This window comes from Phalacrocorax aristotelis, chromosome 1 (genome assembly GCF_949628215.1).
Source record: "Phalacrocorax aristotelis chromosome 1, bGulAri2.1, whole genome shotgun sequence".
NCBI lineage: Eukaryota > Metazoa > Chordata > Aves > Suliformes > Phalacrocoracidae > Phalacrocorax > Phalacrocorax aristotelis.
The window spans coordinates 162,425,049-162,449,522 of NC_134276.1; the positions used below are offsets into that span (position 1 = coordinate 162,425,049).

General features: G+C 40.7%; 1 protein-coding gene across 3 annotated transcripts in view; it reads left to right on the top strand.

The window, feature by feature from the left end:
- The window catches only part of GRAP2 (GRB2 related adaptor protein 2), a 76,208-nt gene that overhangs the window by 35,269 nt on the left and 16,465 nt on the right, over nucleotides 1-24,474 (top strand). Inside the window, exon 1 of one of the 3 annotated variants that reach the window (XM_075077700.1) lies at nucleotides 19,238-19,256. The exons of the other annotated variants lie outside the window; for them this stretch is intronic. The gene's annotated coding sequence lies outside the window, so the exon portion shown is untranslated. Of the gene's footprint in view, nucleotides 1-19,237; nucleotides 19,257-24,474 lie in introns of those variants that run through there. 3 annotated transcript variants of the gene reach the window in all.

Sequence of the window (24,474 nt, forward strand, 5' to 3'; positions counted from 1 at the left end):
CACACCTCTAAAATTGTTGAGACTGAGGGATCTGCCTGGGCAAAACAAAAATTGGTCTTCCACTAGATATAATTTTGTACAACTCTCAGAGGACCAGGGCTCTGCTGCTCAAGTTAGCTGTGTGTCCTGATCTCTTATACCTTCTTACGTTAGTTTGCAGAAGGTATAGCATATCTGCGAGCTTGTCTGGTTTTTGGAAGTTACAGCCATTACTTTAATAAAAGACATCACTTTTCTCTTCAAACTCTGTCTTCCTTTACCTAATCACACACAATTTCTTTTTATTCCCCCACACTTGCCTAGCCTTGCAACTATATGCCAGTGTCCTCCATTTTTGCTGATTGAAGGGCAACAGCAGTAAGGATGTAATGCCCTCTGTACAATGTTATTCTTTGCCCTCCCCATCAATTTAGGGCTTGACAGCAGCTCGCTGTGGCCACAAGCAATATCTGAAATTTTGGCAGGCAAGAGGTTGTTATTAAGCCACAGGTCTGAAACTACTGCAGTAGGCAGTCTCTTTTGGTTTATTTTTACTGCCTGACATAATGAAAATGATCTTCATTCCCTTCACTATGTTTCTTCCCTTAACACTATTTTCACTTGAAATTCTCCTCTTAGTGGAGCTGTAAGATATATACCTTAAAACACACTCACTGGCAGGGTCAATCTCTGGTATTAGTCAGAAGAGCCTACCCACTGTGGCTGAGAAAATAACCTATGTTTTACCAGTAATGAAGTATTGCTATCAACACTTCATATGCCTATGTCTTTGGGGCTCATTTAAGTTTCTTTACTTTTTACAATATAATAAGTCCCTGTTTTCCTCTACCTTTCTCCCTTCTCTCCAGAGTCTGGTTTAAGAGGAATGTGGCTATTCTATCTTCCTTCGGTTCCTCAAATTGCTTTACACAATATAATGATTGTCACACACTTGATCTGAAGCTCAGGGCTGGCTGCAAGCCATATTCCCGTCAGTGCAAATGGTATCCATAAATCCCTTGATATCTTTAAAAAAATCTTTATTTTGCAGATCCCTTGAAGGAGACTTCTTAGTCTTTTCAGCTTAATTTTCCACCATTCTTTGTACGTTTGGGCAGCAGCAAAGGAAGTATATTACCATCAGGGGTTATATGACAGTAACTTTGCTGTTCCTGTATAAGCCTTTCATCTTAATATCTACACACATTTTCACCTATTGATGGGCATTTTGCCCATTTGCCCTTAACGCAGGTGAGTCTGAATGCTCTCACTTTATAACTATAATCAGGTCCACATACATGAATGTAATGACATTGAGATAACAGAAGCACTAAAGCTGTACCAGCTTAACTAACTTGAAACTCTGCAAAAATGAACCGCCCCCCTGAGAATGGTGGCTTTTGGTACCCCATTCCATTTAAATATCTCCAGGTATGGCTACACTGTACTCTTTAGATGTGTCTTACAGTAGAGAGATGAAGAGACTTGTCTGGGGATGCAGAGCAAACCCTTAGCTGAGCTGGGCTTGGAAACTGGATTCTTGATCTTCTTTCTGCATCGCTAGATGAGGCTGCCTTGTTTCTGCATTTTATAGTGATAGATTAATTTTAAACACAATTTCAAATAAACACTTTTTTAAAAGGGGGGAGACAGAGACTTGCACAAATGTGAGTAGAATTGGTAGTGATGATATTAACTAGGCTAATGTGTATGTACTGTAGTCTTCATGCTTCAAGGTAAAAACTGATTCCCATGATATAGGCATTCTAGCACGGGTTGATGCCTTACTCAAATGCTTCTGATGTTTGGTCACTACTGTCCCATGGATGTCAGACTTACCCAGGTGGGTAATCGGGGTGAGAGGAAGGGTATCTTTCTTTTCTTTTGGCTTTAGCTCAGAATGCTATCTCTGAAGATAGTTGCTGTAAATACTGTTTTTAGAAAGATTTCATATAGATGAGAATGAACAAAAGTGATCTTGGAAGGGTCTGAGTTCTTCCTGTAGCCTTAAATTTTTTTTAATTGTTCTGCTGATTAGAGAGCCATGCTAAAGTACCATTTAAATAACATCTAGGCAGGGGAGACTAACCTTTGAGGAATAAGCTTGCTAAGAATGGACACATTATCCTGGCAATAAGGTCACAGGTCAGTACTGTGAAGAGTTATGAGATGAAAGAAAATTACTTGAATGCCTAAATGAACAGTATGCACCAATACATGGTGAAACTCCTTTTTCCCTCTCTTGGAGCCTCAAGATCCATCCTTCTTCCCTATCCCTGAGTCTGTAACCTTTTTTACATATGGCTTTATCTTTTCAGAGCAGTGTATAGTCCTAATTACATGCCTTTTTTTTTCCCTGAGGCACTGTATGCCTTACGTTTTCTCTAGACTTTCCTTTCTAGTTCCCCAGTTTTTTTGTATTATCTCGTCATGACAAATCCACCAGTAACCCTTAGAGCACAAACTTTAACCCTTAGAGCTCTGGCATTCTTTTTTTATTTTTAAAAAACTAGCTACATAAATAACATCGTTTTTCCATGTCATAGCCACTCCAAGCTACAACTGAGTTCTGGCACAAGAGAAATGCTCCATAACCCTGCAATCTAAACAGGGATTATTTTAGGATGTGGACAAACTTCTAAAATTGTCTCTGTGCATGAATGTGCCCTGGTAATTGTTTTTCGTGCAGAAGTGTATAATGTATAAAGGTAGGATACCAGAGGCATTCTGTCTGACTCTACATGACATTTGCTATAGCAGATCAGACTGGCTGTCACTTCCAGTATGCTACCCCAACAGTGGTCAAAACTTAATTATTCTGAGAAAGCTGAACAAACCCTCTATCAACCAAGTGTGTACAGCTCTACAGGGGGATGGAACAAACACTTTCTAGCTCTAACAGGGTGATTACAGTTTCAAGTTGTACTATCAAATTTCAAGCCATATTATCAAGTTTCAAGACGTATTATCATTACAGACAGACAAACAATGCCATCATTGAACCATTATGTGGCTGGATTGTCCTTTCTTGGTTATCCTAATAGTGTAACAGATCTCTGAGATTAAATCCATCAAAGCAAACAAAATTGTCCCAATTTACTCTACCATCAAAGAGAACTGAATGTAGTCTGAAAACACTTTCCCATCTTGAACAGAAGGTGAATCTTAATTCATTGAAGTCATTAAGTAGTTTGACATTCTTAGTAGAAGGGGATGGGTAGACATGCAATATTACATTGTTGAAAATTATATAGGCATTGTCATAATCATGTCATTACCTTCAGCAGAGGCCATGTACGGCACTTGTATCCTTTGCCTGTTGATTTGATATAGCGTATATTGCTGTCTCCTGTATGCCGAGTAATTACACCTGTACTACATGACTAAATGGTTTAATGCTATCTTCTCCTTTTGCTGTAATGAGCCCATTCAATAATCAAAGCCTCTGAATGTTTGTGTTGTCAGATTAGCTTTAAATGATGTTCAAGAAAATATTTTTCCTTTCCCATGACATCACAACAAGGCAGTTCTCAGTGGGGCTGATACCGCTGCTCACAGTTAGAGTTTCATCATTCAGAGCAGCAGCTGCTTCCCTCTGTTTCCAACAGAATCGAAGCCAAGTGTCCCTGTTGAAAGCTGGTGGAGGCTTTCTGCCGTCTACTGAGAATCTGATGAACATTTTGAAAGGGCCATTCTAGCTGTGGGCAGCTCACGTATCTTGAGAGCTCTATTTGTAGCATCATCTGAAGGAATAAATTAAACACATGGGGGTTTTTTGAAGGGATTTTTTTTTATAAGAAGTATCATATAGGTAAAAAAAAAATCTTGGAAAAATCTTCATATATTGTCAGTGCAAGGTTTTTGTGATCTTTAAGTAGAATAAAAATCTGGATTAATCAATCCATATCGAGGCTATAGAAACAAACGATCAACCCCAAAGTTTCAAGTTTCTTAAAGAGTAAGAATTATTCTTAAGAATAATTTTACTTAATAAAGTAGTTAATAGGTTTGCTTGTAACTTCTCAGGAAATTCGTTATTTGCCCTTACAGTTAGTGCTGTAATTCTTAATTTATGCTGTGCTTCTCATACATAGCAAAACCACTGAATCCTTATTTTAAATGCAAATTTCAGATCAGCTGTAAATACACAGACATGACAAGTACCTCCATAGTATATACTAATTAATTTTTTTAAACTGTTTTTCAACACTCTTCTGATTTGCCCCCCTAAACTGTTAAGGTCACTGTGGGAAACAGGGTTGGAGAAGCCACAGGATGATGTCTTTAGAAATTAATCATTCATTAATAACTGCAACTACAGAATGGGTTTAGAAATATTTTCTTAAATCTCCAGGGCTTCTGAGGGTCAGCTCTTTAAGCATCCTGAGCTTTAGTATTAATTAGTTCTTTTACAGAAAGGCTTCAACTGGCTTTCAGACACTGTTGACACTGGATGCTCTGTACTGACAGAGGTTATGTCTTCATTGCCAAAAACAAGTAGTGTTTTAATATTCAAGTGGTTTACTCCAGGTATATTCCTCAGTGTGGAATCTCAGGGAAGAGAAAGCACAGATGATTTTATGGCAACATGGCTAGCTGTGGTCAATACCATACACCTGCCTGGAAGGTACCTCAAAACTTCAAACAGCTACATCAGGGTAATAATGCCACTGGAAATTTACTATGCAGTAGCTGTCTTGATTAAAAACAAACAAAACAAAACAAAACAAAAACCTAAACACGTCAGTTCTTGAGGTGCAGGCAAAGTCATAGCAGAAGAAAACCCAGGGCTCAACGAGCTCTCATTCTATCATTCTAAAGAGAAAGGTAAATGAAGGGTGGGAAGTAAAAGGGAGGAAAGATGAAGGGCTTGTTTGAATGGGGAGCTATCCCAGTGTTGTTGTGGCCAAGCAGTTGTTTCAGGACAGTTCTTCAGGTAGCCATTGGTACTTCAGAATAAGAGTTCCTTTTCTGGCTTGATTTCTGTCTCTTTGGTAGTGCCTCAAAGCTCCCCGCACCTGCTTTTACCTGTATTATTGTCTCACTGTAATAAATCATCACCATTCTCAACTGAAATATTCCTTTCCTCTCCACAGCCAGATAGAGAGCTTCTACCATTCTTTGCATACAATAACTTACAGAGACACTGGGAATGGTAGCACACTTGTAGCCACTGTTTTGAGTCTTCTAAACACTTAGTGATTTCATCTGGTAATTTAGGGGAGATTTCTGAGGAAACCCTCAGCATTTCAGGAGATGGTGGTATTGACTTAGAAAGAATCAAGCCCTTTCCTCTGAGTCAATACTGAATGATACGCCCTAGCACATTTCTTGCATGTGAGACCCTCAATTGTAGGTTGATTTCCTGTGGTAATCAATTGTCCTTCAGCTAATTGCACCAGTCTAAAGGTGTTTGCCCTGACAGCCCAGGCAGATTTCAGTTTGCCTCTGCACGTCTGACATTTTAATTTTAATTGGGCAGTTGTTGCTTCTGCTCCTAACCTCCTGTGCACTGCTGAAAAGCACTGGAGGATGGATTTCATTGTTAGGTGAAGGGATAGATACAGAGTCAGGGAAAGTGGCAGCCAAACTGGAGATACCCTCCAGGGTAGAGCTGGGGTCAAAGGACACAGTCATCCTATTTTAGTATTGAGGCTTACCAGCTCAGCTAACCCATACCAGAGGTGTCTAGAGAAGTGTTATTCCCAGTGAGGCTGCAGCAAAAAAAAAAAAAAAAAGAGCTCATACCAGGGCTTTGTAATTGAAGTGCTGAGTAGTTTTAGCAAAAGAAGCCAAAGGAGCAGCTGTAATCCTTTAAAACACACCAGGGAGAAACTACAGCAGTGTGTGGCCCCTGCCCAGCACTGCTGCATCTGCTTCTGATGAGGCCTGTCAGGATACCAGAAATACAAAGTGAGTCTGAATTTAATTCATGATTTGTGAAATGCTCTGGGAATCTCTTGGGATGAACAGTGGTTATTTTCTTGATGAATGACTGCTGTTTTGAACAGTTTCTGTTCGTTATGTTTAGTTTTACTTTTTTGTTTGAAATGGTTTTTAGCTTTTGAGACGGATGTTCTTTTGAGATGTTGTTCAGCCTAAACAATCCTGGCATGACATTTTTAAGGGGGTGGTTTAGAATGCATCAACTTCTGCTATGCAATCCCAGATGTCTGACTTGAGCTTTGGAAGGGTTGAGCATCTACCTCTTCCCTTGATCAGCTGCAGAGATGAGCAAAGTTCAACTGCTTTCAGGCAGAGCAACCAAGAAAACAGTATCCCAAAATTCAGTGAATGCTTTGGGGATATTTGGGGATTAGCTTCTTTTACAAAGGTGGTCACTTTATTAAATATAACTATTTCTGTAAAGCTCAACTAAAAAGAAAGGCTTATCTTCAAGACAAAAGAGACAGCCCACCATAATCAAATAAAGCAAGATATGCAATAGTAATGAATCTGAACATTTCAGCTGCTTAAATCTGATAGCAAGTAAAGTAAATATGAGTAGAAGAAACTGATAGGGAACGGAATAGAAAATGGAAGTGCAGTGAGTACCACAGGGGTTTGGTTTTTTCTCGTTGAAGCAGAATTGCAGTGCTGATAATGTTTTTACATATATTCACCCCATTCTTCATAGAAGTAATCACACTAATCCCTATTTTTGAGGGGTTAAATCTCTTTGTAGCAGTGCATGGGCCTTGTCTAGGTCTTGTGACAAGAAATTCTTGCCATTGGCAGGTTCCTCACGGCAGAGTCCTTACCACATTCACGATGCATCTTGAAGGGTGAGAGCTGCACAGTTCCTACAGTTTGCAGCTCTCAAAACTTTCTTCTGCAGACTTTCTAAGGTATGTAGAAGAGGAGCACCTTCTTGAAGGCTGCATAGGTACATGACATATAGCATTTTCCACAGTGCCTAGCCAAGTAGTTTTGGATTTTTTTTCCATTCTGGAATTTCCTCCTTCTTTCTTCTTTTGCCTTGTTTTCTGAATTCTATCTATGAATAATCATTTTTTGAAGTTACATAATGAGGCTGTTAAGCACACAGAAGTTAGGAGATAATGATTGTAATGCTAGCCTCATTTTAGTGCGTGCTTTGATAATATGCAGCTGTATAATTGGAGTCTAGCACTGAAGTCAATATCATCTTATGAATGCATATTGAAAGGAAATCTCAAATCATTTAATGCAGATCTTCTACCTAAATGATTTTTCATATGTCTTTTATCTAGACATGCACATAATTTATATCATTGCCTGAATGAGACTGGTGTTCCATTAGAGTAGTCACTGTAGAAAAATCAGGTTACATTCTCATCTTGCATAATTTTATAGTTAACCCTACTGTAAGCAAGGGCTTGAACTGGATGATCTCCACAGATCCCTTCTAATGTAATTATTGAATGATTCTATAAACAGCTCTAACCCATTGTTTTTTGTTAAGTTGCACCATATGGAAGAATACCATTTGCCTCAAGTAGTTTGCCTTATGAATAGAAAAGGCAGTGAAAGGGCAAGGAAAAGAGACGTAGCAAGAAACACAGTAACCAGTCCAACAGACTGTCAATATGATATCAGTTCCCTGATTTTTCTTTTTTTTTTTTTTGCTTTCAACTCTTTTTCATGAGGTAATTCTTAGATGACAACACTGCCGTCACAGAGTGTATTCTGGAGCATAACCGTAGCAACAACTGTTTTATTGTGTTGTGGAAGAAATAGCATGTTGCCCTTCCTTCACAACCCTTAATGTAATGTTGAATGCAACAGCTGGCTTCTTTAAATACACACCCATATCTCAGCCTGAGAACAAAGTTGAGGTAAAACGATTGTGCTCTCATGGTTAAGTGAGTCGTGGGACCAAAGCCAGTTCTCAGGGGATCTGTGAACTGTTTTGTAGCTGTTGTAAATCATATTGTGCCTCTGCCCTGATTACCTATGCTATGGTATCCTCAACACATCCAGGGTTCCCACTGCTACTCAAGACCTTCATGGGTTATACAGAGTCCTTTTGTGTGGAGTCTCCCCTCATTTCATCACCTGCTCCAGTGCCTGCTAGACCTTTATGTACCTCAATACATGTCCCTTGGAGTGGACTCAAAAGCTGGCTTTGATCTAATTAGTTTTTATCTTCTGTGCAAAGCAAATACAAGCACAGTAGGTAAGTTGGAATTGCAATTGCCACCCAAACAAATGTAAGAATACATTTTCTCTAGACTTTTTGAACCAGAATTGCACTCAATTCTGTATTTGAGAGAATCTGGGTAGACTAGGCCCAGCGATTAGGCTTTCAGATAATGAAGCATATGAGACTTAATACGAATACAAACGTCATGAATGTGCACTTTCATTTCCATTAAAGCAATTTTACTTGGAGATTTAAATACCACCATTCAGTGGTTTGTATACAAACTGTAGCACTGAGCAAAAATGACTGAAACAGAGAGAGACAATGTCCATCCTATATTCACTCACCAAGGTTAATTGAGTGTGGTATCAATAACTTGCAGAATAGAGGTGGGGGGGAGGATCTGCAGTGCTTTATGCAGCAAGCAAGTCAATAATTTGAAGGACACAATAATTTGGACATGACAAAAAAATAAAACTAATAATACAGATCTTGGCAGTGCCCTTTACCTATATGACATGCTGTGAGTCTGTTGCTCTGGATGCAAATACATCGTTAGCTCTGTGCAATACCAAACCTGACTGGTTTTAGCTTGAAGAGAGATACCAGAGCTCTGCTTGCCCCACCCAACTGATATTTCATCTCCTCAAGAATTAGTTCATGTGTGGCCCACTGATTCCATATTCACAGCAAGATTCTCCATCTTCAGTTTTAAGCATTGAGTCCTTGTGACATAGCCTTGAGTAACCCATGAAGTATCTTATGTTTGCCTCTTCACCCTCATGCAATATTTCCTACGACGCATTTCACCAGGATCTTTGTCTCCATACTGATAGCTATTTTTTTCTTAAATGAGCTCTAAGTCAGTGTCTTCGACCAGAGTTTCAAACCCAAGTGCTTGAACAGAGGCTCCAAAGCCTCAGAGGTGAGCATGTACTTTAAAATGACTTCATGCTTAAAGTTGATAAATATGTGTGGATCAAACAGAGTTCAAGGTGTGCTCCAAGAACTTGCAAACTTGCGCTTTAAAGTGGAAGTATGACCAGAAGTGAAGGAGCGTAGTGTTAGGCCACATCATACTTTGAGAGATTGCCATGCATTCTTTCCATGGGAATCTTTAAATAAGTGGTTCACTGATGATGATGTTTGACTAATGTATAAATTCCAGCTTCAAGTGACGCCTGCTCATGCTCGTGGGTGCTCCTTGTCACCTGTGTGCACACAACACACGTACCTACCCTCCAAGTGTACACAGACCAGCTTGTTCACAGTTGCTTGGTTTTGTATTTGCCAAAGAAAACACAACACACGTCACCTGAAGTATACTCATGGGACCCCTGTTCTTCCACTCAGGCATACTGCAAATGAACATTTTTCATTTATAATCAGATCCCTAGAGATACACATATTCAAACATACTTTTTCTCAGATGTTTAAGTCTTGCATGCAGAATGCCTACTCCTATATGAGGGTAGAAAAGGCACTTCACATGGTGCTGAGTTCACCCAGTCATGCATGTAATCCCCCACTCACACACATGCAGAGTCTGCTGTTTTCCACGTGTGTATTGTAGCAAATCATTTAAATCTCTTTCTTCCCATCCTGCTTAACATGCAAATGTGGATAGCACATCAAGATTAGAAATAAATGTAACAGAATTACTTCAGTCAACCTGAAATGTCGAATGACTCATTCACACCCTTTGCACAGTGTTCCCTTTTTGCCACATGTAATCTATTGAATAGTCTGAAGTCTGTGCAGTTCCCTGCTGCAGAGCAGCAATTTATCACTTGCTTACTGAAGGAGTGGGACCATGCTTATTTTTGAAGGGTCTACAGAGGTTACACAGTGAGGTTCCAGCTAGCCTCATTGCCACGAAGGTGCCCATGCTGTAGTAACAGGAAACGTAGGATGTCAGGCCTGACCTACCTATAAGGACATTTACGTGTTTAATTAAGTCTTAGTCTGCATGTTAGTTCAGTAACCAATATTCCTACATCAGGGTATGACCTGGGTGTTTTTATTCCAGATGATGAGAACCCATTCCAATTTGGTAGAACTCAATTTTGGATTAAGATAAACAAGAACGAGTTGTTCCTACTTCAGAGTAAAAATGTCTACATGTTAAATCATTCAGGAACTGCTGCTGCACTTTAATTTCAAAGGTATCATAATCCAAGTGAACTAAAAAATGCATAGACAAACATGAAATATGTTCCACACTTCTGCTTAAAATGGTACGTTTGCTGTGCAGAGACAAACCCCAGGAATAGTAACAAGCTGGCATTCACATTTACCTTATAATGAGAAGAAAAGTTGGATTGACTGTTGGAGTTGCATCTTTAAATGTTGGAATTATTGTAAATGATTGCTTTTAAAATCTTTTCAGAAGCATTCCCAAATGCAGATGCACCCAGGCTGACTTTAATTTATAGAAATGCTGGTTTGTAGCACTTAGGCCTTGTGAAAGGGGTTCTGTGTTTAAATAGAAGTTGAGCAGTGAAGATCCATTAAGCAGAAAAAACATAGTTAATACAAGACAGAGGCTCAGAAGGTAAATATGCAAGCGGTGACATTATGTAATGAAGGCACCACAGCAGTGCTCATTATACCACGTGGCAGATACCACTAGTAGCATTTCAGTTTCTCTGTCCTTACTTAAATGTGAAGTTTTGTATATAAATTGTACCAGATCTTCTCAGAACAAAGGTGGCTGTGAACTAAAATTATGCATACCATGTCCAAGATAAGAGGGCTCCGAGAACCTAATTATCAGATTTCCTATGTTTGTGTTTAGATTATCATAGCTAAATGTATGGTGAACTAGACTTCTGTATTTCATTTTTTTTCATAAAAGCACAAGAGGAGAGGAAAAAATGTATAAGGGAAAAGACGTGATGCAAACTTCTCAGTAAAAAAACACAACTTGTGCAGTTAGATGTGATTTTGTACAAAAATAGATTTATGGTTAAAAGAACAAAGAAACATTTCTTTTTCTTACTGAGCTAACTGCAGTTTTACTTTTGTGCAAAATCATATCCATGGACACACAACGTAATTTTAGTACTAGAGTTCCAGATTTTGAACAATTATCTGTGCTGCCAGGGTTAATCTTACACAAAAAAATACCAAGGAAAATAGCAGTTTCATCACTGATCTTCCTCTTCTTCCTACTTTACACAAAATTTTATTGGCTGGCCTGATCAAAGAAGCACACAGTAGCTGATTTGAAACATAATATTATGTACCCAGCAGTATATACTAGCAGAGTTTCATACCATTTTGTTCACGTATCTCACTCAAATGTATTGCTATACGGTGAAGTCCAATATAAGATTAAAAACTATTTTTACCAGATTGGATTAATGCCTTAATGTACTGAATTCTCTAGGTTGTGCTATGCCCAGAAACAAAGACATGATAGTCTTCTGTTACATCCTCCATCTTTTATATATGAAAAGACTAGTTTCTTAACAGCTGTGGAAATGAACCAAAGACAGAAGGTGAACTTACTCCAACTTTAGCTTGAATAGCTACAGATTTTTTTTCTAGATTTCCATTTCACATGGTGAAATGTGTGATCATGCATAGACAAAGGGAGTTTACCATTCACATGCACATCCAGTGTGTATTCATATGCATACCTGCATGAACACTAGAATTGCTCAGCTCTTAGTTACAGTACAACAGCTCAGAATTACAGAACAGCATGTTGGTTACTGTAAGTTTTTTGGAAATCTCTCTGATAGTCAAAGCTGGAGATAATGAACCTTGAGTATTCTTTCCCATATTCAGATATCCAAATACAAGGAAAGCACCTCGGAGTATCTGGATCTAATTGTAGGTGGGTTTTATTGTCTGTGGTTGGTTGGTTGATTGTTTTTCATCAAGTCTCATAGTACTAGATTCTTGGTTCTGTTTTGACTCCTTTGCTTTAGAAGTGACATTTGGAAAGATCTTCCTGACAGGAATTGTGTCTGAAATACAATATCACTCTTCATCCCAGTCTCTTGTATGACCAGTTTGAGAAGTATAATTCTCCATCTGACTTGCTGCGAGCAGAATGGTTCCCTGGAGGTGTTCACAGCTGGTATGATTCAGAGAGGCTTTGAAGGTACTTGTAATTATACCAAAGACCAGTTTTAGAATATGTAGTCCCAGGATTTCACAGAGCTCAAACATGGTCTGATGCCCCCTTGATCCCTCTCGATTGCAGTCTTTTACTAAATGTAGATCTTCTCAGAGGGTAAAGATCATAGAGGGCTACACTTGCATGAAAGCAAATGTACATACACATGCATAGATTGCAGAAAAAATTCAGAGGTGCACATTCTTCCACCTGTTCTGATCTGTATTAATTTATTCTCCAACGAACGTCCAATATTAGTGCAAATATGCTAAACGCACATAGTATGTTGATATATTGATAGGGAGTATTGATATAGTGGTCTGTCACAGCCCTAAATTCTGTGAATCCACAAAGTGCAAGTTCCACCTGTACACAAAAGCAGATCCCTTGCATACATATGCACACGCACAGTGGGAACAGGATTGCTATTCTGATAACCACGCACTTGCAGTACAACACATATCAGCCAGTGCTGAAGCTTACCAAGAAAAGATGAGAAAAATTGAGAGGCAGTTAGCTAGATAAGGTATAAGGAGATTGTAAAAAAATGTAGCATAGAAGGAAGTGGCTGCATTTTTCATACTTTTGTTGTTTGTCTGGAGGGCTTGAGAAGGAGCTGCTCTACAGTTGTGCCAAAAGAGACCATTCGAAGCGACTTCCCATCAGGCAGCATTCCTCAAGTGTCTGCTCTTTAGGAGCAGTCAGGGAAAATTCATTCTGTGGGAAGCAGTTAATGGAGCTGCATTACCGACCCCTCATTGCTCTGTCTGATAAAGAGACAGCAGGTTCACTTTGGCAGCTCCAGAGCCCTGATCAGTTCAGATTAGGGGCACATTGTCTGTCTGGCTTAATCAGGCATGTTTAGATATATTTATCATGATTAGAGGGGTGTAGCACAGGGAGGGGGGAAGAAATAAAGAGTGAGATTACTTTTCTCTAGCTTCAGATGGAAGCTTAGCAAATCCCACTAAGTCAGTAGGTGCTCATCAGAGGGAGAATTTAAATCCTGGAAAAGAATGTTTTGTTGAACGCTCCAGCACTGGATTCACATCACTGAGGAAGAATCTTTTTCTTTCTCTCGCTTCCTTTCTCCCTCTATCGCTTGCATGCAGCAAAGAAGAAAATCAGCAGCTCATGCAGCCTATGTTGATTTCAGCTTGATAGGCATGCAGCCCCTGCTTAGCTATCTGTAGATCAAATTCTGATAATGTGATGACAAAATTAGCTATCGTCATAATGGCCTAGATGTCTGACTCCTGTATCTTTGTCATGTTTATCTTTCAGGGACTCACACAGTACCATTGCAATAGCCTCTAGGACTTATTTTGCTACTTGTTAGTGTTCAGAAGGTTTGATAATAAACAAATGGCAAAGACTGGGAAGAGACTCCTTGTTCTGTCAGTAGCAGCGCTTCTCTCTCTGTCTTCACCTGGCTGGATTTTTTTTTTTGGATTTGAATGCTGTAAAAATTAACCAACATATTTTAAAGTCAGATGTGCCAAATTTGCTGCTGGTGTAGCTTGGTATGGTTCACAGATGATGGTGGAGATCAACTGATTAGCTCTTAAGAGTCTCTGAAAGAGGTGGTGTTGGGTCCCAGGAGAGCAGTGAGGAGAAGGGTTTCCTAGATCTGTCTCAGTGCTGAGGGTCATCAGAAACTAGTGCTGCTGGGGGAAGGCCCCACTGTAGGATCCAGTTTCTTGTCCTGTGTAACTGCCCCTCTTTAGCTCTTAGGTGAGATAAATATAGGACAGGCTTGGAAAAAGTGCTGTTATGAGCAGCATGATCTGTTCATCTTTTTCTGTGGTCTCCAACCACCTTTGGGCTTGCAGATACATCCAGATTTCCCAGTGAAGGCACAAATTGCCATGTGGTGAACAGAGGCTTCCTTGACAGTCAGATGGATCTTCTTTGGTCTTATCTGCCAATCCTTGAAAAGTAGCTTATGGGCCCAAGCTGAAAACCTCTGATGCAGAACACTACACATCACAGCAGGCATGCTTTGCCACGTGTCCTCAGAGCAGCTGGCAACACAGATGTTGTAAGGCAGTTGCTTCTGTCCAGACTCTTGGGCAGCAATGCGGCAGTTAAAGGAAATCTATGGAAATCCAGGAGAATTGTTTGCTAGGAAAGGGAAAGAAGTCAAAACTTCCCTTTCTTCCCTTTCTCCACTGTAATCTGCTCCTTCCTCCTCTGCTAATCCAGTCAGTTCTGTGACAGTTCAGTACTTGTGAACTTGTAATTGCTGTCAGGATGACAATCTGGGATGTCATGAGTATGGCTCAGTGTAATCACCCTACAAATGCAGAAGGTAGAGAACCTAATTGATTAGATACAAAAAGCTGCTAGTGAGACACTAATAATTCAGTATATCAGGATTTATGGGGTTGGGAACATAGAAGAGAAAGTTGGCAGGTTTGGAGGAATTTGAAAAAAATACTAAATATTGTCAAGTTTGCCAGTACTTCTTTAGAATAGGAAACTAAAGGATCATAGCAGTATATTCCCAAAGAAAAATCTCTCAGAAGTGCAGAGATGCTCATCAGCCAGGATGGCAGGGGGTATCTTTGCAGGTGAATTAGCAGAATGATGGGAAGGGTTGCGTGAATCAAATAGCAAAATAACACTGTTGTCTTGCGATTAAAGGCACATCTGCTTGCAATAAACGGTGCTACATTAACAGTACCAGGCAATTAAAGTTGTACATGCTCCTAGTGCATGAACAGCTGTAGAATTAGAACAGTCTTCTTACAGTTAAAGCTTATTCCTGTAAAAGAAATGGCTTCACGCCTTTAATTGAAATAGTTGTACCACATGTGCAAGCACAGTAGGCTATAGTCATACCAGCTAAACTGAATGTGGTTTCTGAGGGTAATGGTGAAAAGACCAGCACTAGAACAGCACTAGCTATGCAGCTCATGCTGTCGACTGAGCTGTTTGGACATGATCAAACAGGATTGCTGCAGGTGAGCAACAAGGTGCAGAGCTTTCAAGACAATCTTTACTAACAGGAAGCATAGCAAATTGGAAGAGCACTCTGCCCAGATCAGTTCATGGAGCTCTGCAGAGAAGCTTTTATAGCACTGCTACGCCTGTGTGCTCGGTCCTGAAAAAAATTACTGCCCACTAATGACCTGTCACTGTGGACGGCCTGAGCAGCTGTTTGCAGAAAGCAAAGAGGGAAGAGAGGATGAATTGTCGTGTGTGAAGCATATCTGAATGTGGAGACAGGAATAGATGGGAGATGGGAAAGACATGACAGCTTCCATTCATAACATTCAGCTTTATGTGGATTTACAGCCTTGATGCTCCTGAATCCACAGATACGATACGGATTTACTACTTAAAAAAAAATATAGCAGTTGAAATCTCCCTTGTTTCCACGCTTTGACTTCTGTTTCCCTTGTTGGCAATGTTACTTTCTGGAGGTAAAGTAATGAAAACATGGGGAAGTAGTTTACACTGAGGACAAACAAAACCTAGCCACTTAATCTTTCATATATTATCAACCCAAACAGTTCAGAGTAGGCAAAATATTTGATTTACATGTTTTACTTGAGATAACCATTTTTCCCTTTTATTCCATTTTTTTTCTTTTCCCTTTTGTTTTCTTTTCTTTCTGGCTGCTCCTATGTTTCCCAGATAGAAACTAAAGTGCATAAAATGCCTTCAAAAAAGTTTATTTCTCTTGAAAATTCCTGCCCAGCAAAAATTACCAAAATTTTTGTGAGACAATGTATTCTTAGGCAGTATTCAGACATGTTTGCAGACACATCTATTTTGGGTCATTCACTTAAGTGTAAAAGCAAGTGTAAGTTTATCTGCATCAAGCTTTTTAAATCCAGGTCTTCCCAGACTGTATCATAGTCATGGATCAGCTATCCCATCTGTATTGTAGTAGCAGTAGATGATGACATAAGAAGTCTGCAGCAGGTAGGCGTGGAATAACCTGTCTGCCTGGGTTGGGCTTTACCCAATTGTCTCAACAGAGTTTGGCTAAAATATGGAAGCGTGGAGTCTAACACCCTTCTCATAAATTTTGTTTCCATTAATTATGGCTGAAGTATCTGGATGTTTCTTCATATTTTTCAATACAGCTGTGATGCATAGTGAAGTGGTTAACATGCTACCATAACTGTGACAGGGGAGGAGTATATAGAAATGGAGAAGAAAGAAGAGAGAGTTATTTTCTGTCTTATCCTATTTCCTATCCTTTCTCATTGTTGGGGGCTTGCCACTATTGAGTATTTTGTTCATGGTATAGAAAGCCATATCTTTTATGCCTTGACATTAAATAGATTTAATGTTATCATGGAATAGTTCTGGATACCTAACAGGACTCCAGACAGTGTTTTGTGACATGGTCAGGCAGCAAGCATGAGTGACAGCTCACAGCAGCATTCTTGCTTTGGGGGCCATTAGCTCACATCATGGTAGGAACAGAGAAAATAGGCTATTCTAATGTGTAACATAATGTAATCTGTCAGGCCATTCAAAGAGCATGAGAATAAACATAGCTTAAAACCAAGAAGACTGTGAGGATTGGTGTCCCACCTGCATGTACCGGAGTTTATATTCCTGATGTGTATGGTGATAGCCACATGTAAAACTTTTCACAACATGACAAGAGCTAGCTACTCTACTCATGACCACCTGTTTCCTGCACCTTTATTTTTTCAGCAAAATATATTGGGGATTATCCTCTTCAGAGGGAATTCTCAGTGTTTCTATCCCTCACTTTGAGTGCTTCATAATTTACAGCCTACCTCTGTTGTAACTAACAGGTATTCCAGGGAGATTATTGCCTCCCCAAAGGGTGGTGTGTGGGGGGACTGCCACTGCCTGCTGCTGGACTGATTGTCTTAGACTAGCACGTTGTGGTGGGTTTTGTGAACTATTATCGCTCATAAGAAAGGATTAATGGGGTCAGGTTACAGTTCCACACAGCCCATGATAGTGAGCCCAGCAACAGCAGTTTGGGGAAGGGGAGTAAGAACAGGACAAGTACACAGCAAAGCTTCTTTCACTAGGGCCTCCCAGATCCCAGCACTCTTGAGAATGAGCTCCTAGTGCTTATGTTATGAGAAATTATGGATAAAAATTTCCTGTTTGCCTTTTCTATGATTCTTACTGTTTTCTATATTGATTTTGCATTTATTCCTCTGTCAACTTTTTTTCTAAGGTGAAGGATCCTAGTCTGTTTAATTTGGTCTTTCCTTGTTCAGAAACTTTCCATTCCTTTGGTCATCCTTAATTACTTCCTGTCTACTATTTCTAATGCTACTGTCTCCATTTTTGAGACAGAGGGATGAGAACTAGCTGCTGTATTCAAATTACAAATATTCAAACAGGTGCCCCAGGGGTTTGTACAGCGACATGATGTTGCTTTCTCTTTTGTTCTCTGTTTCTTTCCTGATGTTTCCTAACCAACCTTTTTGACTTCCACTGAGCTGACACCTTGATAGAACTATCCACAGCAACTCAAAGGTATCCTTCCTGAGTGGTAATACCTAATTTTAAGTTCATTGTTATGTTCATATAGTTACGGTTGTTTATTCCCATGTCCATTATTTTGTAGTTATCAGCACTGAGATTCATCTTGCATGTCAACAGTATTTTGAAAACCATCTGCAAGTCTTTGTGATCAGATTTAATTTGTATTACCCTGATTTTTTTTCTGATCATGAAGCTTTGACACTTCTTTTTTCCCAGATCATTTATTAATATGTTGAACAGCTCATTCAAGTCGTTTCCCAACTTTTAATCGGTTGTTAATCCGCTATAGGAACTTTCCTCTTATTCTTTGAGAGCTTAGGAGGTTTTTTAAGTCTTCGGTGAGAGATTTCATCAAAAAGAATTAGAAATGCAAGTTTTATATCAAGTGATCACCAATATCCACATGCTTATCAGCTTCTTCAAAGAACTCAATCAAATTTGTGCAGTATGACTTCCTTCTGCAAAAGCTATGCGAGGTGCAATTGCAATGTCATTTCTCTCTTCTGTCCAGTAATTCTTTTCTTCATTATTTTTTCTACCAACTTCAGGCATACAGAAGTTAGCCCTTCTGCCCCTTGCATCCCATCAAAATGCTTCTCAAACATTGGTGTTGTGTTTGTTGCTTTTTCTCCTAGTATGGAGGCTGAGTTAGGTCTTACATTGTATGCCACAATTTAATTGCCCAGCCTTTACTATTTCATGTTCAGTTTAGATTTCAGTCAAGATTTCTAAAGTATGGAATCCTCGTATTTAGTCTTGCTTATTTACTGATTTGTCCTAAAACCTTTTCTTCCAATTCTTCAGCCTGAGACAGATCCTCTGACTCTTCACTGCAAAGAAAACCCCAGTGTGGGGACATCCTTGTATCTCTACGAAGTGCATGGATGCAGAGAATCCATTTAGCTTTTGTGCTTCATCCTTATCTTCTTTGAGTAGTCTTTTTACATCTCGATCATCTGTCAGCCAGTGTACAGACACTCTGGCAGGCTTCCTGCTTCTGTTTCTTTGAAAATAATTTTATTATATACTTTTATGTCTTCAGCTACTTGTTCCTCAAGATATGCTTTTCAATTGACTTATTATAGTTTCTCATTTAACTTACCAGATCTGTGCTCTTTTCTGTTTTCCTTATTTGGGTAGAACTTGCATTTTTTGAGGGACAGTATTCTTCTTTATTCAGTTGTTAAACCAGCCTGGCCTGAGGCAGCAGCAAAGGGCAAGTCCTTTTCAACTGACACCACCATTTTAAATCTGCAGTGTACCAAATATTTCCAACATTAGAGACTGATAATTGTCCACGCCCCACTCTGTCCTGTAACAGACACTATTCTGTGCCTCTGCCTCTATCCCCCATGCCCACTCCTGACTGTCCTCGTCCACACACGTGGACCTGTTACTGATGTGGCACACTGTCGCTGCAGGGAGGAGCCTGATACAGGCTGCGCTCTCCTTCTCTTCCTTCCCTTAGATGGTAACACGCCTTCTGCTTTCTAGCAAAGTGCCAGAGGAGAGGAGAGCTGCTACAAGGTATGGGGTGAGCGTGGCTCTGGGACTTGAGTGGGGGGAACAGTGTGGGAACAGTAATAAGGAGGAAAGGGGGGTTTTGGAAGGAGAGGTGGAAAGTACTGCATGGTAGAAGAGCATGGGATCCCAATGCCATCTTGTTCATCAGCTTCCACAACAGGGCAGTGCTTTTGCAGGACCAATCCCTGTGCCTCAGCCAAATCTGACCAGCTGGAAACTGGGTGGAAACAGGTGGGCAAACAGAAGGAGGTGCTTCCCCCCCACTCTAGTCCTCCACACCAACCCTTCCAGCACAGCAAAGATTCATGATTTTGTACTCTTACAATATTGTGCAGTATTGTGCTACTCTCTTTGGGGCTGCAGTTGCACAGGCTTGCCAAGGTGCTGCACAGCTCTACTCTGTCATGACTGGAAGCAGCACAGAAGACCCAGGTTCCCCAGGGAGATTAAGCACCATCCTAGTGTGGGGCATTTCTTACCAAATGCTCTTGGATATAGAGTCCTGAAAGTTTGTTTGTTCTGTGAATCTGGTTCCTAGGAGGCTTATTTTGTCTGCGCACGGACACTCAGCCCAAGTGCTCTGCATTGCTCTGGGTGGCAGGATAGCCAAGACTTTAATGTGACAGTGCTGAGTGTTTTAGTGACTTGTTCTTCCTTATAAATTTTACCCTCTTATCGCTGACAGTCAGTGGAGCTGCACCGTTAACTCTGTAGCAAGAGGTTTGTGTTTTTGGAACACAATATTCCCATGCCACTTGTATGTGGCTTAGCTGGTGAAAACAAAGCTTTTATCTATCGCAGCTCTTTTAGATAACGGGTCCCTTCTACATTGTTTCTCCTAAAATGTCATCTGGAGTTTCTGTACAGATGTTCAGGGTTGAATTCTGGCCCTGGTTGCTCATCAGTCCAATAGGTTGTTCTTGCAGAGCCGAACAAAGACAGGGTAGCTTGTGCTGTATATCTCCGTACAAAACCTCACTGGATGGAGCTGCAGGCTGGAGCTGTGCATGCTGCAGGCATAAAAATAAAAACTTCTGTTCATATGGCTCCTTTAAGCAGGCACGTTGTTGCAACTATACCCTCCTTCTGTGATGTTAATATGTGAGATTGAGCAGGGCTGAGCCTGGGCAATCCCTGAGTGGTAAACTCTTCATAGGTGGTGACCTTCCCTGGCATTGGTATTACTGAATTTTGACCCAACTTGGTATAGGGTAACAATGTTAATACTCTTTGGGATGCTGCTGTCAGACTATTTTGCTTGCTGACATGATTTAGGCCTTGGATCTTTTCATCAACAGAGAGATGCTGATGTTCTTGCTCAGGGAATGGCATTCTGCCAAACTAAAATACCTATCTAGTGCTCTCAAACCATGCTGCTTTTCACTTCTCCTTTTATGAATCTTCAGCTGCACCAGCCCTACAGAATTGCAGTAGCCTTATGCCCCTTGGATTCACCCCTTTACAATGGGGAACTGCAGAGAAAATTCACCTCCATGCAGAGAGCCAGCACAAAATGGAGGGTACCAGTCAACTCACACTCAGAACTGAAAACACCTCCTGTGAACATTGCATAGAATTCTTGCTAAACTCTGTACAAAAGTGATTTTCAAACAGAATATTATGCATAGACTAAAATTGTCCTTGGTTACTCAAAAGCTTAAAGGAGTTGCACCAGGGAGTTAAAAGCAGACTCTGTCTCTCTGTCTGCAAACTGCAGTGTGTCCTTTGGGATAAAAGGTGCTTGAGAAATGTAAGTTATGACAATAACAAAAAAAATTCCTCTCTCTCTGTGTCATGGGGTGGTGCTCAAAGTCACGCACATGCAGAGAGGGAAAGAATGGATCCCTGGCAGGGGAGTTTTCATGAGGGCCCAGCACTGACCCATGTGGAGTGAGGATTCTTGAGTTACAGATGGAGGGAGGAACAGGATCAGAAAAACAGAACTGGTTTGAAGTTCAGGTGATGAAAAGTGGTAGGCTGGAGTTCAAAGACAGGATTATTGGCTGGTGTTGCTTTGGTAGTTGGTGGAGGAAGAGCTTAAGGCCACCACATTACTGCATTGCTGATGTATCAACACAGCCAACACTGTGTATGGTATTTGAGTCACTTCTAAATCCAGCCGCTGGCAATGAAAAGCACATTTAATCCATGTGTTAGATTGTTTGAAAAAGTATCTGTCTCCTGGTCTCTTCCCGAGGTTGGGATTGCTGAAATTGAAAAGGAGGTGAGAGAGGACATTTTAACTGTTTCACAAACCTTCCTTGTTTTGAGGGGGTCACATCTCCAATAGCATCGTTAAAGTTTGGGATATTTAAAAATAAAAGGCTCTCTCCCCTCTTACCCCCTGCAGAGAGAACTCCCACTGTCTCTTCTGTGTCTAAGGGGCAAAAAATCAAAGACAGGGTTTGTATTTAAACAGTTTATTGGTTTTAAGTGTGGTTTCTTTCTCAAGCTGGGGTTAATACTCTGCACTTAGGAGTTTCAGGATACATCTGCACTGTTGGTTCCGATCTCTCTGCAGCAGCCCACCCGCTGCAAGATAAAACACTGAAAAACATCCCTTATTAAACTAATTCTCCTTCAGTCTTTTTCTTCAGTTCTCTTCCATGAAAGAGTATCATTGTTTAACTAGTTCCCTCAATGGATAATTTCCCTACAATTTAATACCCATATGCTCTGTTAGCATGCAAGAGGCTCACACTGGGTGTGGGACGTTATAGAATAAAACTCCAAAAATGTCAGTGCAAGAATAGAGGACAGTCCTCAGATCAGGCCTGAGTTGCATCTGCAGAGTTACACCAGTGCCTGGAATAAGAGTGGGGCAATCAGAGGGTGAAATTAAGCTATATTTGCAAATCTGCAAAGGGTATCCAAAGTAAGAATTAAAGAGCATCAATAAATTGACAGAGAGAAAAGGGGGTGAAAATGTTTGGAAGAGATGGAGAGGTGAAGCCTGAGAATAAAGCACATTGGTAAAACATAGGGTGCTATCATTCAGTATTGATGTATATTGACAAAACGCTAAGGCAGCGGGCTGGAATAGCAGGTGTATAGCAGATCACAACTGAGTTATGTAGTCCAACCTACATGGCAGGCTCCAACACTGAAACAACCCCAACTGCTGTAGGATGGGTCAGGCTGAACAAGCAGATATGTCTGTGGACTACTAAAAACTTTGCCCTGGTGCCCCATAGATCTCATCAGTCACATGAATGCAAATTCACCTGTAGGCTGCAAAAAAGAGGGTGCTAACAGAATCCAGTAGGAAGCATGTGAAGATCTTTTTGTAGTTAGAAATGAGATACCACAAATCTCAGAACTAATCTCCAGTGATGTTACGGCCCCTCATGTGGATCACTTTATCCAGGCATCTTTAGTGAAGTGCAAAGGGACACTGCAAGCAGGAAAGACACAACTTAGCCAATAAATAACTGCTTTGTACAGTTAACACACATAGAAGCTGGCTAGGATTTAATGAAATATTAGGCTAAGTATTAGCATATTCCTCACCAGTGTAAAGGCACCTGAAGAGCGTTTGCTGGTGAGGCAAGCATTAATCAGGGGGGAAGAGTCAGCCTCCATGGTTGCCATCTGCCATCAGCTGGGTCAGGACTGATGGCATTGACAACTCAACTCAGTGACCCCAATGATTCATGGCTGGTCCTCAGCTAGCCTGACTATCCCAGCTAAACCTCTGAGATTTTATATCTCTCCACATTGGTGTTTTTCCTCTTGAATCCCTGGGCTACTGCTGGTGCTGTCTCAACAGCTCTGCCTCTGTCTATAAATTTTGCCCAACAGACTTTCTCCCAACTCATTCTCAGCTGTTTAGGTCAAGTTGCATTGTGTCAGAGCTGGACCCTGGATCCTTGGTAGACAGTTAAATCCCCTGTTGTGTGTCATAGGAGGAAGTTTACAGGGGGTATTGCAGAGAAGGAGGGCTACAGTAGCCTGTTGATTTTAAAGTGGCATAATTTTGGAATCTGCTGAGTATCAACACTTTATATTTTGGGGATCTTGTCTCAGTTTTAACAGGAGACAAGAAATAGCCCTCTAACTAGGATTCTTCATACCGTTTCTTTCTAGGGCTTTCTGGTTAAGAATATTTTGGATCAGGCAAGTTGGCACTTCCTCTCAAGCTGTAAAGTCTGGGTGTTTTTGTGAGAGGTGAAGTTAGGTAACGGAACCTTTGGTTTCAGGATTGTTGTTCCCAGATGAACCTAGCTTAGTAACCATAAAGGTTACGGTCTTCACAAGCTGGGCTGCAAGAGCATCTACCAGCAGTGCACTTGCTTAATGTGGCACTGCCTAGCTATTTCTTGTCTTGTCACTGGCAGCCTCATGGCTGGGCTGCAGGGTCCATGAGCCAGCCATGGGAAATGAGTAACTCTTTCAATTATAGAAGTGGTCCTGCTGGGGTACATCTGAGTTACATGAGCAGGAAGTGGTGAAGAAGAGAACCTCATGTTGCTACTTCCCCTGCCACATCTGCTCTGCTGACAAAAATCAGGCTTTGGTTTGCAGGGTGTCTAATACATTTCAGGCTCATGGGTTCCCAATACTAAGGCAGACTGAGTGCACGCCTTAAATTTGTCAGTGCTAGAGTTTCACTCTCTGCCTGCTCCAAAATAGGGAATACAGCCTTTCTGCAAACAGGTTTTCCTAGCTGAAAGTTGTGGTCACCCATGCTAAGCCATCACAGAGAAAAAGACTCCTTCAACCTTCAGTATTGAGGCCTCTGGCCAAGAAAAAACTATATTTATTGCAGACTGTTTGTTTTGTCCGCAACTTGCCTCACTCTTGAGAGAAATAGTAAGTCACTGCAGAGGGTAAATGCATTCTCCCATTGCATGACAGAGTCACTTGCTTTATTTGGAACTGTGACAGAGGAGTGGTTGGTCTATACAGAAGGTTCTTCCTTGCTACCAGCTCATTTGGGTGCTGTGTGCAAACTTCTCCATGAGGTTGCTGCAGAGAGAGAGATCTGTTGGAATAAGCATACACAATGGGTTGTTTGAACTACTGACTTGAGCTAATTGAAACTTCTTGGCTGTGCCATCTCTTCTACCTGCTAATGTCTTTCCATATCTAGTAACTAATGTCTACCAATGGTTGGTGTATGCTCATCCATGTACAAATCACAGCATTGCCTATAAGCTTTCTAGAGGCTAGACTCAGCAGTCCCAGCGGCACATAGATGTTGACTAGCATATACTTTTTC